At 47.9% G+C, this 18,676-nt stretch overlaps 1 pseudogene; it reads left to right on the top strand.

Annotated features, from left to right (window-relative positions):
- Window positions 1-12,753: 12,753 nt before the first annotated feature.
- LOC116584085 lies at window positions 12,754-13,748 on the top strand (annotated as a pseudogene).
- The last annotated feature ends 4,928 nt before the right edge of the window (window positions 13,749-18,676 follow it).

The following is an 18,676-nucleotide window of genomic DNA, read 5'->3' as shown; positions in this document are numbered from 1 at the left end:
AAGCTAAAGGGGCTGGGGCGACGCTGTGAAGAGTGGCAAAGTGCCCTCCTTCAGCCGTCTGGGAGGCGGGATCGATTTCATGGAGGAGAAAAGAATCCAGAGCCGGCCTGCGCCTCTGCCGAGAGCCGAGAGGGGTCGGCGCGATGGGTACTTCTCTGAGGCCAGGGAATTAGGTGTGGCCGCAACCGCGGAGTCGCTCAATCTCTCTTTTTCTTCCTCTCTCTCTCCTCAGACTGGTAGGCAAGTGGAGAGGGCAGGAAAGGATGCAAAAGTGAATGTAAGTCTCCATCCCTGGAAGAAACAGACCCCAGCCTAAAAACCCGACTTCAGATCTGTTCCTCTGCCGGGAGGGAGGCCTCTTGGGCGGAAATAGGGGTCCCGTCCTCACCCCACCCGAATCCTTTCCTCTCTTTTTTTCTAGGCTCAGACAGGAAAAGCTAAAAATCACAGGAGACCCTCCAGTTAGTGCGGCGAGAAGTCCTTGCTTGCGCCCACTGGGGTCACTTCAGAGCAGATGCTCCGCGCAGCGCGCACCCGCGCCTCTTGTCAGCCCCTTCCTTCGCGGCCGGCGCTGGCCCCCACCAGGCTCCACGGGCGACTGGCAGGGCCCACCCACACGGTTGCGTCTGTCTGTCTGTGTGTCGGTCCCCAAAGCTAATTTATGGGCGCGACCCTCCATTATCTTTGTCGATTTCTCAATTAATCACAGATAAAAGGCAATGGTGCAAAGTACGATTATGAAGGCCTAGAAGACAGTTTTGAACAAAATGGGAGAAAGGAAATAGGATTAATTGAACAGGAGAGAGAAGACTCAAGGGGGGGGGAACAGGCCTGGGGGTCGGGCGGGCAAACCCTGACCCCTGCGTGCTGTGGGTGGGCCCCGCTGCCTCTCCCAGCGCCCTCCTGAGGAGGCAGCCCCCCAGACGAGGTCCCCTCGTCCCAAGCTTGCAGAGGAGAGGGCACTGGGTTTCTTCTCGGGCTCCCAACCCTGTTAGGTGCCCGCCGGCAGCTCACTCTCCCTTGCCCCTCCTCCCATTCTGGCGCTGCCCCTGCGGAGCGTCGGGACCCCCGGCCGGGGATTCCCCTCCCCGCGGCGAGCCTGCGGCGGGCGGCGTCCCGGGACGGCACGGGCGGGCGCGCGTCTGTCTCGGAACATCCCTCTGGGGAGGCTCTCGGCAGCCGCGGGAGAAGGGGTCTCGCAGGTCCCAGACTGCCTTGGCCCGTGGAAGGGATTAGCGACGCCCCTTTCCGAGGCTGCTTTCCAGAGCCGCGCGCGGGATTACGGAGCAGACGCGGCGGCACACGTGCTGCACTCGCCGGCCGCTCTGATTAGTGTCTCCGGGGGGATTTGTGCGGGAGCTTAGGGAGCTCGCGGGGTCCGGTGCGCAGGGCCGCGGCGCGGGGGGCGGGGTCTGCGGGCGCGCGCCGGCCTCGGGGGTCAGCGGGGACCTCGGGTGCGCGCGGACGCCAGGCCTCCCCGCACCCCCACCCGCACCCCCGCGCCCCCGCACCCCGCGCCTCCGCACCCAGCCAGACGGCTCGGAGGAGGAAGCAGCGGGAACTGTCCGGGAGGCCGACTTGATTTTTAGGGTGTGTGAGGGGAAGAGGCCCTCGAGGGGCCTGACTCTGCGTGGAAGAAGCGGCTCGGCCCCAGCCTCTGCCCCGCACCACGTCCTCCGAGCCGCGCCCATTCCGGACTCCGTGTGCGGGGAAGCCGCTCCCGACCGCCGCCCTCCCCGGCCCGCGGAGTCGCCGTCCCGCACCGGGAGACAAGGAGCGCCGCCCGCCGGCCTCGGGACTCGGGGCCGCGTCCTCGGGCGCCAAGAGCGGCGTCCGCGGGAGGACCGGGGCCGGGGCGGGAGACGCACCCGTGGGCGACGGACCCGCCCCGAGCCAGGGAGGGGCCCGGGGCAGAGAGGACGGTTCCGGGGGAAGGAGGGGGACGGCGGGGAGGGCGGGAGCCCGCACGCAAGGAAAACGGAGAAACAAATAGGAAATGACGGGAGGAAGGCGGGAGGAAGAGGGGAGCCCGGGACCCAGGAGGTCACGGCCCGGGCACTACCGCTGTCCGCCAGCAGGGGGCGCCCCTCCGGCCCGCGCCTCCCCCGGCGGCCGCGACGCCCCGCGCAGCCCGCAGCGGCCCCGGCTCGGGATGGGCGCCCCCTGCTGGCGGCCGCGCGGGGCTCGGGGCCCGGGGAGCTCGGGCGGGGACGGCGGGCGGGGACAGCGCGCGGGGACAGCGCGCGGGGTGAGCGGGCGGAGGGGGCGGCCTTCCCGGCAGCCGCCGACCGGTCTGCTCGCCCGCTCCCGTGCCCGCGCCCCGCTCCCGAGGGCCCCCGGCGGCCGCGCTGCTGCCCCGGCCCCGGGCCTGTGGACGAGCCGCCCTCGGCGCACGGCGGTCCGGCCGGTCCCTGCCGCAGCAGCCGGGAGGGGGGCGGCCGCGGGCGGCGTCGGGGGCCTCGAGCGCAGCCCGGGAGCGGCCGTCTGGAGCCTCGGCCGCGGGCGGCGGCGGTGGTTGCGGGGGCCGGGCCTGCGGCGCGGGGACGCGAGCGGGGACGGGAGCGTGTTTGAGGGCGGGCGGGGCCGGCCCGGGGGCCGCGGAGGTCCGCGGGTCGAGCCGCCCGATTTCGGCGCGGGGGCGGCGCGCAGTGCGCGAAGCGCGGGCGCCGACGGGGCGACTCCCTCCGCCTCCCGGGACGCGCCGTGGAGGGCCGTGGGGGCCCCGGGCCGCGGTCGCACGCGTTCTCCGTCCCCGTCCTCGCGCCTCGGCCGTCCCCCTGAGCGAGCCGTCCCGTCCGGCGGGGGCTCCGGGCGCCACGACAGCGCTCGGCCGGCGGGGGCTCCGGGCGCTGACGGTCCCCCCGGGGGCAACAGCGCCGTTTGCAGGGGTGCTGGGGGGAGGGGGAGGCGACGGGCACGTGCGGCGCCGGGACGAGACACGGGGGTAGCGAGTGCGGATCCTCCTCCCCGTGTCGTCGCAGGCCCCGCCGGTGCGGTCAGTTCTCGAAGGGAAAACCGCGTCGGGAGCGGGGGAAGGGGGCGGGGCAGACGCGGGGGAAGGGGACGCGTGGCGCACCTGGCAGAGAGCCAGGGGAGCGCCCCCCCCCCCCCGTCCGTTCGGGAACGAGCGCCCCCGCACGCCCTGGGCCGCGGTCCCGGCGGGCTGTGGGGGCCGACGGGGGTGCGGGCAGGGGCGGGAGACCCGAGACGGAACCAGACCCGCCGCACCCCCGGCAGGAGACCCGCGCCCCTCCCCCGCGGTCGCGCGTGCGGTGGCCGGCGTCGTGCGGGAGAGCTGGCGCGTCCCCCCGCGGCGCATCTGGCGGGCGCGGACGGCGCTCGACGGCGCGGGGCCCGGTCCGCCGCGTGCACAGCCCTGCCGGGTGCCCCCTGCCCGCTGCCCGCCCCGCGCTCGCTGCCCGCCCCGCGCGCGCCCGCGGACGGCTCCTGCCACCCTGGCGCGGGGCCGCGGGAGACGATGTGCTGCGACAGGAAGGGCTGGAAGCGGGGCTGGGGAGGCGGGGCGCCCCGCAGGTGCCCCCGGAGCAGATGGCGGCGCGGAGAGTCGTCTAGCGAGAAAGCGTAAGCGGGATCCGGAGGGAGGCTTGGGCCGGGTCCGCCTGCCTAGGACTGAGCGGAGGGAGGGGCGGGGGAACCCCTCTGGAAACCCCAAAGTTTTAATACAGAGGCCACACCCCCCGACCCCAACGGTAAGACCCGCCCCCCCCCAGGCATCCCGTGTGTACCTGTTCCTCTAACTAGCTCCGAGAAGGTGAACCGTGACCCTCCTCAAGTCTTCTGATGACCTTGCAACCTGCGGGTCTAAGCTGCAGCACTCTCCTCGCCTTGTAATTTGAGAAGACAGGGAGCCGGCAGGCTGCCTCCTGGATTTGCAAACACAAAGTGTGTTGGGACCACAGTGTTTCATATATTAGCAACATGTACGGAGAAAAAAAGCTAAAGGTCTTAATTTCTAGCCTTTCAGAAGGGATAAAGATGAACAAACGAAAACAAAGGGGATTATTAAAATGGCAAAAGGTGGATAAACGTTAAATCTAGGATAAAGCTTGCCTCTGAGTTGTCCTTTTTCTTAGGCTGGGTGATGATTACCTAGCTGGCCAGTGTATTTTTTTCTTTATGCCATGCATATATTTCATAAATACTCTTTTTATCCAGCCAGTATTTAATAAAGCAATAACAAAACTCAGAGGTTTGAGGGTTTGCAGAATGACGTTTTTAAGTTAAGTCTAACAGCTCTTTATTGAATGTGTACTCATATATAATGTATAAAATGATAATACTCTTTCTAGTGTAAGTACATGCTATGAAATATTTGGGGCATTCTTATACTGGTTCGTGAGCACAAGATGACCGCTGTAATTCCAGACATCACACCATTGTTCTAAGCATGAAATAGGGGACAGGGGCAAAGAAAAAAAATTCTTTCCTTTTATCAGTAAAAGAAAAACTTAACATTTTCCAGGTGACCTGGAAACATTTTTCAGGTGACCTGAGTCACCTAGCCACAGATAGCTACAAAACACTCTGGGGGAACTGGTTCTCAAAGTGCAAAAAGTTAGGGTAAGGGAATTAGGAATAGTTATTGACTTGTAGCCCGGGGTGTCTGCCAAAAAATTGAAGGCGAAGAAGACTTAATGTTAGCACCAGGCCAGAGCAGATTCTCAAGTTTTATCATTGTTTTAAGTAAGAATCTTTTCTTCTCTCTATAGTCCTTGAAACTTATCAGTTAGGGATACTTGTGTTTGAATTTAACAGTTTCTTTGTGAATTTCATCAAATCCTATTTCAGAATAAGGGCTCAAGCTTAACATAGTCATGAAATAGGTGACATAAAATCTGACTTTTATTTAAATAAACTCGGGGAAAATGGAAGTAGAATTTGTTTACAACTACTTATTTACTTACTTACTTAAAAACTTATTGGGGCACCTGTGTGGCTCAGTGGGTTAAGCCTCTGCCTTTGGCTCAGGTCATGATCTCAGGGTCCTGGGATCGAGCCCCACATCGGGCTCTCTGCTCAGCAGGGAGCCTGCTTCCCCTTCTCTCTCTGCCTGCTGCTCTTCCTACTTGTAATCTCTCTCTCTCTGTCAAATAAATAAAATCTTTAAAAAAAAATTTATTTAGGGCACCTGGGTGGCTCAGTCAGTTAAGCGGTTAAGCATCTGCCTTTGGCTCAGTTCATGATTCCAGAGTGCTGGGGTCAAGCCCCGCATCAGGCTCCTTGCTTAGCAGGGAGCCTGCTTCTCCCTCTGTCTGCTGCGCCCCCTGCTTGTGTGCTCTCTGACAAATAAATAGAATATTTTAAAAAGATAAAGATTTATTTACTTCTTTGAGAGAGAGAGAGTGCAAGCGGGTGACTGAGGAGGGGAAGGGCTGAGGGAGAGGAACAGAGAAACTCAAACCTGCTGCACTGAGCATGGAGCCCAGTGAGGTTTCCATCTCATGAAGCTACCATCAGACCAGCGGAAGCCAAGAGTCGGAGGCTTTGACTGACTGGACCAGCCCAGTGCCCCTGTGTACCAATTTAAATGAAATAAGGAAAGTAGCTTTTATTACGACTACTGTTTTAATCCCAACTCTGGATTACTAGATGTGTGACTTTGGGCATTTTACTTGTCTGAATCAAGTGTCCTTACCTGTAAATGTGTAATAATGTTAGTAAAGTCTGGCAGGGTTGTGGTGAGGCTTAGAAATAAGACCACACATAGATTTTTAGATGTAGTAATCAATAGGGACCCAGAAGGAAACAGAATTCGGTCCAAATGAAGGGACTCTTTACAAAGACATGGGCATGGTAGTGGGAGTAAATGAGACACGAAGCACACAGAAGCAGTTTAGCAAGAAGCTCTTGGGAAAGCGGTTCGTGTTTCTGGGGCTCAGTAAGACCTGGAACCTGGAAGGAGGGGCTTGGTGAGAGCCACAGAGATCCAGCTGCTGTGGGAGAGGCAGCCGTAGGGCAAGGCGGAGGCAAGGAAGAATGCTGACCTCTCTCTTCCCCAACTTTCCAGTTTCTTGTGTCTATCTAACATCGGCTAAACCCACCTGGAAACTAGGCGGTCAGGTGTTGGAACGGTGCCGAACCTGCCTGGGTCAGCTTCTGAGGACTTAGAACTAGGCCTGGAAGGGTGCAGAGTGGATCTCAGGGCGACGATGGCGTAAAACTCGCAAACAACTATTCCTACTCGTAATTAGACTCTTCAAGAACCCTCTCTGCAAACAGCTCTCGAATTCACAATTCCAGCTGAAAGTAAAAACTTACTTTCAGGCTTTAGGGGCGTCTGGGCGGCCCAGTCGGTTATGCGTTTGCCTTTGGCCCCATTCATGATCCCAGGTACTGGGATGGAGCCCTGCGTCAGGTCAGGCTCCCTGCTCACAGAGGGGGTCTCCCTCTCCCTCTGCCTCCTCCATATGCTCATGCGCTGCCTCTCTCTCAGATAAATAAACAAAATCTTAAAACAAAACAAAAAAACACCTAGCAGGCTTTGTAAACCTAAGCATCCAAGTTTTGAAGAATCATCTCTCAGAGCTCTTTGGCTGAAAGGTCCTGACCAGCACTCATGAGAGATTTCCAGAGGTCTTGGCAGGCTTTGTAAACCAAGACCGGGAAGAATTTGAGAGTACGCCCTACTAACTTCCTCTGGGCATCCCCAGTCTTCCATCATTTTGTGGCTTCCTGTGTCAGGATCAGTCTTGCTAGGCCTGGTTAGTCACTTGCTGACTGTTATTTTCAAGGAAGCCAGCCAGACTTCAGCAAAAGGTGACTACCTCCCGACACATTAATCCCACAGCAACAGGAAGTCATTCTAATGCCTTCCCTAGAGTTCAGCGTCTATGTGGGCTTCAAACTGAAGTACTTCCTCTTTCCAACTTTGCCTTCCTGGTGGTCCTTTCCTCCTAAACCTTAATAATCCCACAGATAAAATGACGAACAAGGACCGTGGTGGAGAAACATGCTTCTTGCCTCATTTTAGATACATATCATAACTAGTATCAGAATCTTGAGTGTTCACTCCAGATATTAACATAAAAGCCTCATTTCTGAATTTCTAGAAATGAAGACTTTGAGAAGTTGAGAGTACTGATATAAAATTGGCAGTCACTGTTTTAATGGAGAGAAACAAGTTAACTCTAGAAAAGTTAGTGAGAAGCAAGGATGAATTATTGTATATAACTTGTTTATTACTGTATATAACCAAACAGCACAGTTAACCGAAACAGGCCAACTTCCAGCACGATAGCTTGGGGAGCTCTGCTGAGCCAGCCCCCAGTGAAACTAGTGAAAATTATATATATACAAAAAAAAAAAGTCATTTAGGGATACCTGGGTCGCTCAGTCACTTAAAGGTCTGCCTTCGGCTCAGGTCGTGATCTCAGGGTTCTGGGATCAAGCCCCGCATGGGGCTCCTTGCTCAGTGGGGAGCCTGCTTCTCTCTGCCTGCTCCTTCCCTTGCTTGTGTGCTCTCTGACAAATAAATAAAATCTTTAAAAAGAAAAAAAAAAGGTCCTTTAAAGCCTCTAGAAGTCGTCCTAAAGGCAAACAGCAAATTAAGAAAGGTCTGTGCAAGAAACTCCATAAAAATTTGACAAGATGGATGAAACCGTGACATGTGAACCAAGACCACTCCCTGCTGCCTCTTCCCAGCTCACTGGGGCATAGATTCAACTCAGACTGCTGCGGCCGACAGCAGACAGCACCGGGCGGGCTCCATCCTGCAGCCCCCAACGGGAGGATCTTCTCTGCAATAGGAGCAAGATGGCTGCTTTTGCCCTCCGGCCCCTGGCTGTCGGTTGCTGAGGCTAGCTCGGATGAGTGTGGGGGAGGTCAGAGCTTCCTTCTCACGCCCAACCCTTTCTTGGGGAAGAGACCGTTGACTTTGGGTTGGGTGTGGTGTATTGGGAATCCTGGGGCCCCAGAGCCCTTCCCTCAGTCTTAGAGGCAGAGATCCCATACCAGGAGAGGAAGCTGAGCGGACTGCTGCCCTCCAGCCCCACCAAGCCCTCGTCTCCTAGAGTACCAGTGTCACCCAGAGGCTTGTCATTGTTCCTGCCCTCAGAGCCCGGGCTCAGAAATTCTGCCTGCGGGTGGAGGCGGGAGAAGCCGGTCATGAAGTGGTGGAAGTTTAAACCTAAGGGCTGCTTGCGAGAGCAGTGTAGCTGTGGGGAACCTGGCTGGCTCAGTTGGTGGGGCGCGGGACCCTGGATCTCGGGGCTGTGCGCTCCAGCCACGTGGTAGATACAGAGACCACTGCAAACAAGCAGACAGACAGACAGACAAAGCGTCTGTTGTGTGAGCTGTGATGAGAGGCGCCTGGAAGGGTATTTAGTGTAGCTGAGACTGTAAGCCAGCTAGTTCGTGGCAATGAGCTGCAGAATGAAAGCGTTGGGAGAAGTCCCTTTGGGATTAGTACAAATATCAAATACTGATCTCAGAAACAGTTCTTTCCAAGGAGCCACAGTAGGATTGGATTAGTTTGTGGAGGAAGTCTGCTGCTGGGAACGCTTTTTTGTTTTTCCTTTTTTTCCAGCTTTATTGAGTTATAATTGACACATGAAATTGTATATATTTATAGCATATGATGACTTGATAAACATGTACATTGTGAAATGATTACCACAATCAAGTTAATTAATACATGTATTACCTCTTATACCGGTGAGAACACTTAAGATCTACCCTCTTTGCAAATTTCAGGTATACCATACAGTATTATTAACTGTACTCACCAGGCTATGCAGGAGATCCTCAAATCATTCATCTTATAACTGTTAAGTTTGTGTTCTTGGACCAACATCTCCCTATTGCCACCTCCCTGCCTCCCCACCCTAGCCCCTGGTGACCCCCATTCCATTCTGTCTCCATTAGTTTGACCTTTTAAATTTATTTAATTTTTATTTATTTAATTAATTTTTAAAAAAAGATTTTATTTATTAGAGAGTGAGCCTGAGTGGGGGTGGGAAGAGGCAGAGGGTGAGGGACAAGCAAAGTCCCCGGTGAGCAGGGAGCCCAATGTGGGGCCCCATCCCAGGACCCTTAGATCATGACCTGAGCCAAAGTTCAGACACATAACTGACTGAGTTACCCAGGAACCCTTTCTTTATAAGATTTTATTTTTAAGTAATTTCTACACCCAATGTAGAGTGCCCTGATAATTAGGATCAGATAGATGGTTTGCAAATATTTTCTCTGATTACATTTTTAAACAATCTATGTAAAATTATGTAGTACGTGTCTTTCCCTTCTGGTTTATTTCACTTAGCATAATATCCTCTAGGTTCCTCATTTCAAAAGTGGCAGTATTTCCTTCTTTTTATGGCTGAATAATATTCTGGCTGTGTGCGTGTGTGTGTCTGAGTGTGTGTCTGTGTATATCACATTTTCTTGATCAGTTCACCCCTTGATGGAGAATCTAGTTGTTTCCATATGTTAGCTATTGTGAGTAATACTGCAGTGAACATGGGAGTGCATATTATCTTCCAAGATACTGACTCTTTTCAGGTGCCTGCCTTCTTTCCAGTATGTAGGTCATACTTTCCTATTCCTTTTCAAGCCCTATAGTTTTTTACTGGGAACTAAACAGTTTACGTACTATACTGTAGCAATTCTGAGAATTAGTCTCCTGCCTCAGGCTTGTTATCCTTATCCCACCCACATACACATACACACTATTAAGTCTCTGATGCTCTGCAATCAGGGAGGCACAGCCTATGGTCACTCTAGGATGACAATGGTACTAGTAAAATTATCTTCCAGCCTTTCCTGACAACACCTGTTGTCTCCGGATATATATCTAGAAGTGGGATTGCTGGATGTTACGGTAGTTCTATTTTTAATTTTTTGAGGATCCTCCATACTATTTCCCACAATGGCTATACAATTTACATTCCCACCAACAACTTACAAGGGTTGCCTTTTCTTCAGATCCTTGCCAATACTTGTTATCTCTTCTCTTTGGATAATGGCCATCCTAACAGGTGTGAGGTGGTATCTCATTGTGGTTTTGATTTCCATTTCTTTGATGATTAGTGATGTTGAACATCTTTTCATATGTTTGTCTTTCAGCATCTTTTTGAGTACCTGTCTACTCAGGTCTTTTCTTCATTTTTAAATCAGGTTGTTTATTCTTTTGCTATTCGATTTTAGGAGTTCCTTATCTTTCTGGATGTTGATCACATATCAGATAGATGGTTTGCAAATATTTTCTCTGATTACATAAGATGCCTTTTTATGTTTTTGTTATTTTCTTTGCTGTGCAGAGATTTTTAGTTTGGTGTAGTTCCCCCTTGCTTATTTTTTGCTTTTCTTGCCTCTGCTCTTGATGTCATGTCCAAAAAATCATTGCCAAGACTAACATCAGGAAAATTTTTCATTATGTTTTCTTCCAGACAGTCTAGGGTTTCAGATCTTACATATAATTTTTTAAATTTTTAAAAAAGATTTTATTTATTTATTTTACAGAGAGAAAGAGAGAGAGAAAGATCACAAGTAGGCAGACAGAGAGAGGGGGAAGCAGGGTCCCCGCTGAGCAGAGAGCCTGATGCGGGGCTTGACCCCAGGACCCTGAGATCATGACCTGAGCCAAAGGCAGAGGCCCAACCCACTGAGCCACCCAGGTTCCCCTTACATATAATGTTTAATACATTTTGAGTTAATATTTGTGAGTGGTGTAAGTTAGTGGCCCATTTCATTCTCTTATTTATCTAGTTTTGCCAACATCATTTATTGGAGAGACTGTCCTCTCTTCATTGTGTGTTCTTAGCAGCTTTGTCAGAGATTAATTGGTTTATATCTGGGCTCTTTATTCCAGTTCTCTTGGTTTATATGTCTGTTTCTATGCTGTTGCCATACTGTTTTGATTATTACATCTTTGTAACATAGTTTGAAATGAGGAAGTGTGATGCCTCCAGCTTTGTTCTCTTTCTCAAGGTGCTTTGGCTATTCAAGGTCTTTTGTAGTTCCATACAAAGTTTAGGGTTGTTTTTTCAGTTTTTATGGAAAATATGAGGGAACTATTGAAAACATTAGGACAATATACTGGGAATTATTAGAGTTCAACAGGTGTTGTCAGGAAAGGGTGGAAGATAATTTTACTAGTACCATTGTCATCCTAGAGTGACCATAGGCTGTGCCTCCCTGATTGCAGAGCATCAGAGACTTAATAGTGTGTATGTGTATGTGGGTGGGATAAGGATAACAAGCCTGAGGCAGGAGACTAATTCTCAGAATTGCTACAGTATAGTACGTAAACTGTTTAGTTCCCAGTAAAAAACTATAGGGCTTGAAAAGGAATAGGAAAGTATGACCTACATACTGGAAAGAAGGCAGACACCTGAAAATACCTGTGAAAATTTGCAGATGTCAGATTTAACAGAAAAACATTTAAAATAACCATTATAACTAGTTCACAGAACTGAAGGAAACTATGACTGAAGTAAAGTATAATGCCAATGTTACACGAAATAGAGAATATAAAGAGAGAGAGATATTTATTAGAGATAGAAAAAAGTTGTAAACTTTGGAGTTCAAAAGTGAAGTGAAATAACTAAGGTAAAAAATTCTTTGGAGAGGCTTAGCTATAGATTTGAGCTGGCAGAAGAAATGATTAGCGGACCTGAATATGAATTTATGGTCTATTCAAGCTGATGAACAGTGAGAAAAAAGAAAGAAGAGAAATCAACAGAGCCTCAGAGAAGTATTGGACAGCATGAAGTATACTAATGTGTGTGTAGTAGTAGTAGTACCAGAAGGAAGAAGAAATGGGAAGAAAAAATAGAAATAATAGCTGAAAAATCCCCAAATTTATTGAAAATTAATAACCTGCACATCCAGGAAGCTCAATGAATAAATGAGAAGAGAAGAATAGTTGAAAAGAGACCAGTAAGTGGATACATCCTAGTAAATCTGTTGAAAGTCAAAGGAAAGCAGAAAATCTTAAAGACAGAAAGAGAAAAATGACTCATCACTCACTTATCAGAGAACTCCAATAAGAATAACAGCTGATTTCTCAGCAGAAAAAGTGGAGGCCAGAAGCCTATGGGATACCACATTCTGTGTGTTTGAAGAAAAATAAAAACCTGCTTGGGTAAGCCAGTTCTGTGAGAGCTACTTCTGTATAACCCCCTGAGTGGTGTGTCCTGTCTTCCTCTAGGTTTTATGAGTGTAAGAAATCTTTTTCAAGTTTATACACCTCTCTGTGGTGTTATTTTCTGTCTGTACCTAATCGATCATCAGATGTACATGTCTTGGGACACCCAGGTGGCTCAATCAGTTGAGCATCCAACTCTTGATTTTGGCTCAGGTCATGATCTTGGGGTTGTGGGATCAAGTCCCATGTTGGACTCTGTATCGGGCCTGGAGCCTACTTGAGATTCTCTCTCACCCTCTGCCTCTCTCTCACTCTCATTCCCTCTCTAAAACAAAAACAAAAACTCCCCCAAATCTCAAAACATTTTAAGTTACATAATTATTCCTTACAATATAACACCATATACCAAATTTAACTAAAAATGGATCAGAGACCTAAATGTAAGAGCAAAAACTGGAAAACTTTTAGGAGAAAATAGAGGGTTAAAATCTTTATGACCTTCAATTTGGCAAAGGATTCTATGACATGACTCCAAAATCACAAACAACCAAGTCAGAGCTGCTGCCGCCAAGTTGGGGTCCAGTCTCAAGCACCGCTGACCCTGGCCCGCCCAACGTGCACTCCCGATTCCTTTTAGTTCTAAGTCCAAAATGGCAACTCTCAAATATCAGCTGATTCAAAATCTTAAGGAAGAACATACTCCCCAAAATAAGATTACAGTTGTTGGGGTTGGTGTTGTTGGCATGGCTTGTGCCATCAGTATCTTAATGAAGGACCTAGCAGATGAACTTGCTCTTGTTGATGTCATGGGAGACAAAAGGGAAGATGATGGATCTCCAGCATGGCAGCATTTTCCTTAGAACACCAAAAATTGTCTCTGGCAAAGACTATGATGTGACTGCAAATTCCAAGCTGGTTATTATCACAGCTGGGTCATGTCAGCAAGAAGGAGAAAGCTGTCTTAATTAGGTCCAGCATAACATGAACCTCTTTTAAGTTGTCATTCCTAATATCATAAAATACAGCCCAAACTGCAATTTGCTTGTTGTTTCCAATCCAGTGGATGTCTTGACCTGTGAGGCTTGGAAGATAAGTGGCTTTCCCCAAAACCATATTATTGGAAGTGGTTGCAATCTGGATTCAGCCCAGTTCTGTTACCTAATGGGGGAAAGGCTGGGAGTTCACCCATTAAGGTGTCATGGGTGGATACTTGGGGAGCACAGTGACTCCAGTGTGCCTGTATGAAGTGGAGTAAACATTGGTTTACCACCAGATGGCTGGTGTCTCTCTGAAGAATCTGCTCCCTGACTTAGGCACTGATGCAGATAAGGAACAGTGGAAAGGGGGTCACAAACAGGTTGTTGACAGTGCCTATGAGGTGATCAAACTGAGAGACTACATTTCTTTGGCCATTGGACTGTGGCAGTTTTGGCAGAAAGTATAATGAAGAATCTTAGGCGGGTGCATCCAATTTCCACCATGATTAAGGGTCTCTTTGGAATAAAAGATGATATTTCCTTAGTGTTCGTTACATCTTGGGACAGAATGGAATTTCAGATGTTGTGAAGGTGACTCTAACTCCTGAGGAAGAGGCCTGTTTGAAGAAGATACACTCCGGGGGATCCAAAAGGAGCTGCAGTTTTAAAGTTTTCTACTGTACCACTTCACTGTCTATACTACAGCAGGATTTTCATTGGAGGTTGTGTACATTGTCCTTATTATCTGATCTGTTACTCAAGGAATATTAAAATGGCCTAAGAAAAAAACATCAGTTTCCTGAAGTTCTAAATAAGAGTGTTCATCAAACCCTGAAGCTATATCCTGATGCTGGATGATACCTGTCTTTGTAGTCCTAAATGGGTTCATCTCAGAAGCACCACTGTCAATATTGTGTATGCTGCAGTTGCTCTGCAAACCAGATCGTATTTCCTGTGTGTTCTATGACTTCTGATTCCTTCATCCAACACCCAGCATGCCTAGTCCATCTTTTCCATTCAGTCACATCCTCAGATCCAATGTATAAATTCATTATTGCATGTATTGTTCATAACTGTTCCAAAGGATCTTATTTTGTGTACCATATATGTCAGAACATGTACATTGTGTACATTGCCATATAATGTAAAAAGATCATGCAACCAACTAAGTGTCATACCAACTAAAATGCCAAATAAAATTTGAACAGGGACTTTTTTTTTTTTGAAAAAAAAATCACAATCAAAGAAAAAAAATTAATTGGGAATTTGCAAACCATCTATCTGGTAAGGAATGGTCCTGTATCTCAAATATAGAAAGAACTCTTACTGCCTAGTAGTAAAAAGTTAAATAACCCAATAAGAGATTGGCCAATTGATCTGAATAAATATTTTTCTAAAAAAGAAAAGTCATCAACAGACACATGAGAAGATGCTCAACATTATTACGCATTAGGGAAATGAGAATGAAAACTGTAACGAAATACACATCATACACACTAGTGTAACTATAGTAAAAAAGGCAGACAATAACAAGTGTTGGCAAATATGTGACAGTGTTTCAGAAAGTTAAATAGAGTCACACAGGTCATCCAGCAATTCTATTCTTAGATATACATTCAAGACTGTTGAAAACATATATCCACACATAAACTTGTGTAAACATACTCAAAGCAGAATTATTCATCGCAGCTAAAAAGTGGGAACAACCCAAATGTTCATGAACTGATGAGTGGATAGACAGATTATTTTATAGTCACAGAGTAGAATGACATTTAGCCTTAAAAAGTAATGACGTACTGATACAGCCACAACGCAGGTGAATCTTGAAAACTTACGCCAGGGAAATAAGCCAGACCTCAAAGAACAAATATCCTGTGACTATATATAAGTAATTAGAGCAGTCAAATTCTTGAAGAACGTAGTCAGGGGTGGGGGAGGTAGGGAAGTTACAGTTTAATGGGTACAGAGTTTCAGGTAGGGATGATGAAAACTTCTGTTGATAAAGATTGCACAACAATGTGAGTGAACTTAATTCCACAGAATGGTACACTTAAAAACTGCTGAAATGGCAAATTTTATGTTATATATATTTTACCACAACTCAAAACACTGGAAGTGAGGAAATTTTTCAGATGGGGTTTCCGTTGTGGAAGAGAGTGAAGAGACACTTGGTCGGACACGTGTGCGACATTCAGCTTCAGCTGGTGAAATACTCGTTCTGTGAGAGATGGCTGATTATGATACAATCCTTAGAGCAGTTGCTAAAAAGCTATGCAAAGAGAAACATAGTGAAAAACATAGCAGATAAATTGAAATGAATACCCAAAAATGTTAACATAACCCAAAATAAGCCAGGAAAGGGAAAACAGAGGAACACAAGCCAGATAAATAAACAAAAAAGAAATGATAAAATGGTAGACCTAAATGCAAACACCTTATTCAGTGCATTAAATGTAAATGGTCTAAACATAACAGTAGAAAATGCAGAGATGGCCAGAATGGATTAAGGAAAAAAGAAGAAACCATGGACCAAATTTGTGCTGTCTAAAAAACAATCATTGCAAATATAATAATATGTATAGATTAAAAAGATAAAAAGTAATGTCTGCAAACATTAATCAATAGAAAGCTTAATGGCTACATGAGTAGCTCACATAGATTTCATAGCTAAAAACAGAACCAGGGATAAAAAATGATTATTTATTATAATAATCAAAAGGACACATTACCAATAATTCATAATAATCTTAAATCTGTATGCACCTAATAATGCTGCTTTACATTACATAAAACTGACAGAATTGAAAGGACAAATAGACAGTTACTAAAGTTTCATTGGAGACCTAAAACCTCCTCTGATATTAATAGTAGAATGAGTAGAAAGAAAATCAGCATAGTTGTAGAGTAATAGAACATCATCATCAAACAACTAGATTTAATTTTAACTTATGGAACATTTGACCAAACAACAGTAGAAATATCTCTTCCCACATGCACATGAACACTCACTAAAATACATCATATCCTAGAACATAAAGTTGACAAATTTAGGATAATCAGAATTATCTTAAGTACGTTCTCTGACCATACCAAGCAAAAACCAGATATCAGAAAGATAGTAAGCCAGAAACAAACATTAGAAAGTTAACAGACACTTAGAATTTAAATGTGTGTCAAAACAGCCTATACATTCAAATAGGGAATTTTAGGAGAAATAGAAAGTATTTGAAATGAAAGAAAATAAAAATAGAGAACAGAATTTGTGGAATGTAGCTAAGGTAGTACTTAGGTAGAAATTTATAACTTTAGATGCTTATATTAAAAAAGAAGAGAGATCTCAAATCAATAATCTAAACTTCCATTTTGAACTGGAAAAGGAAAAATAAACCCAAAAGAAGCAGAAGAAAATAATGAAGATAAGAATAGAAATAAAAGAGGTTAAAAATATAAAATATAATCTGTTGGAGGCGGGCCCCTGGCCAGGGCGGCCTCCACCATTAAAAGATGGCGCCTGGCTAGTTGCCAGGTTAGGATTGCCTCGTGCGACTCAGCGGAACACCCAAAGAGGAGGTAAACAGCATTGGTTGCTAGCGAAGTTGTTCGTTTAGGTGCACAGCCTGATTCGCTCCCTCCTGTACCCTGCTCGCTGATTGGTCATGTAAACGTATATAAGTGTGTAGACCGGCGGAAATAAAGGGAGAGAAGATGCATCCGAACTGGGGCTTCTTGTCGCCCTTGCAGGTCGAGGGCGATAAATGGTGCCGGCACCTGGGAACTAAATAAAGAAATCTTGCAAGGTAATCCGCAGGAAAGCGGGGAGTAAGGGTCCGCAGGTAAGCGGGGACATTAGCCACGTTCAAAAGTGGGAATTCCGCGGTAAAGCGGGGAGTAAAGGTCGACTGAAGTATATGCGTGTAAAAAGTTAATGTATTAGTTAGTGTCTTTAACGTCCGCGTCTGTTGTCTGTGTGGGATCTGAAGTATCTAAAGTGCGGTTGGAAGGGTCTTTAAAAGACCTGCTGAAAACCAATGGAACTCCACTAAAAGCAAAAACTGCTCGGGCCTTTTTGAATACAGTGGAAAAGGCGGCTCTATGGTTCCTAGATGAAAGCTTGCCAAACATACCTCAATGGGACCACCTGTGATCCAGGGTTTGGCCCCTGTGAAACCTATTAATGCCTCGGGGCCATATCAACCTTTTAAGTTGCCCAGGTGCACCAATAACAGGGTATGGCCACCGGCGTGGTCTGGATATCAGAGTACCTTGCGCTCAGTTTACATCAATGAAATGCATAGCTTTACATTCACTCCACGCTTTCCTACTTATAAAAATAATACCTTTACAGGGTACAATTGTCCATGTTAAATGGTGGCAAATTCCTCAACTCTTCTTATATGCGTCTCGCCACCGTTCCTTTTCCTCGTAACAAATGTTAGCGAGCTGAATGATACGTTGAATTACACTAAGAATTGCTATCTTTCCCAGTGCTGGAATGTCACGGCCTTCAAGCTGGCTGTGATTATGCGTATCCCTACCCGTGTTCCTATCCCAGTTTCCATTCCAGAGGACAAGTTACCGGTGGTGCTATCCAGAAAGAAGAGAGATTTTGGTATCACAGCCGCCGTTGTGACAGCATGGCTATATCTACAGCAGCTGCCACAGCAGCAGCAGTCTCGCTTGCTGCAACTATACCCACTGCGGAAGCTGTGAACACCCTTGCAGAAGGAACGGTGGCTTCCCTTCAAACATAGACTCAGATCAATGCACATCTGCAAGCAGGAATCCTGATAGTCAACCAGAGAGTGGATTTGGTTCAAGAACAAGTGGACATATGGGGGGCCCTATTGGGACTGGGATGTATAGCACCCTTCCCGGCAATTTGTGTAACTCCCATAACCTATACTAACATGAGTGACTTACAGAATGTCTCCCGACAGCTCTGCCAATACTTGCGGGGGAATTAGTCCGCAGAATTCCAAAACTATACTCAGCACCTGCTACTAGGCATAACAAGGATAATAACACCAGGGTTGAGCTTGCAACCCTCCCAGAGATAATCAAAACATTGCAAGATGTGTTAACCTTTACGAAACAATGGGCTAGCGTAATTGGTCTGATGACAATCCTCGTAGTGGGCTTGATTCTGCTAGTAAGGAAACTGCAAATTTGGAGGCGACAGCAACCTAGGCAACAGCAAGCCATGGTGCAGGCCTTGTTAGCCATCGAGGCTGGAACATCCCCCCAAGTGTGGCTAAGTATGCTGGATCAGTAGTCAACGACGGATAAGATTGGTGGGGGAAATATACCAACCTAAGACAGGACGCAGATCATTGATATCTGCCGTCTGATGACGGGTAAGGATATTCCCCGCCACTGACAACCTAAGACAGGCACGATCCTTGCCATAAAAGAAAAAAGGGGGAGATGTCGGAGGCGGGCCCCTGGCCAGCGCGGCTTCCGCCATTAAAAGATGGCGCCTGGGGGCGCCCGGATGGCTCAGTGGGTTAAGGGTTCTGCCTTCAGTTCAGGTCGTGATCCCACGGTCCTGGGATCAAGCCCCACATCGGGCTCTCTGCTTAGCAGGGAGTCTGCTTCC

This window comes from Mustela erminea, chromosome 2 (assembly GCF_009829155.1).
Source record: "Mustela erminea isolate mMusErm1 chromosome 2, mMusErm1.Pri, whole genome shotgun sequence".
In the NCBI taxonomy this organism is placed as follows: Eukaryota; Metazoa; Chordata; class Mammalia; order Carnivora; family Mustelidae; genus Mustela; species Mustela erminea.
This window is presented reverse-complemented; position numbering and strand designations above follow the sequence as displayed.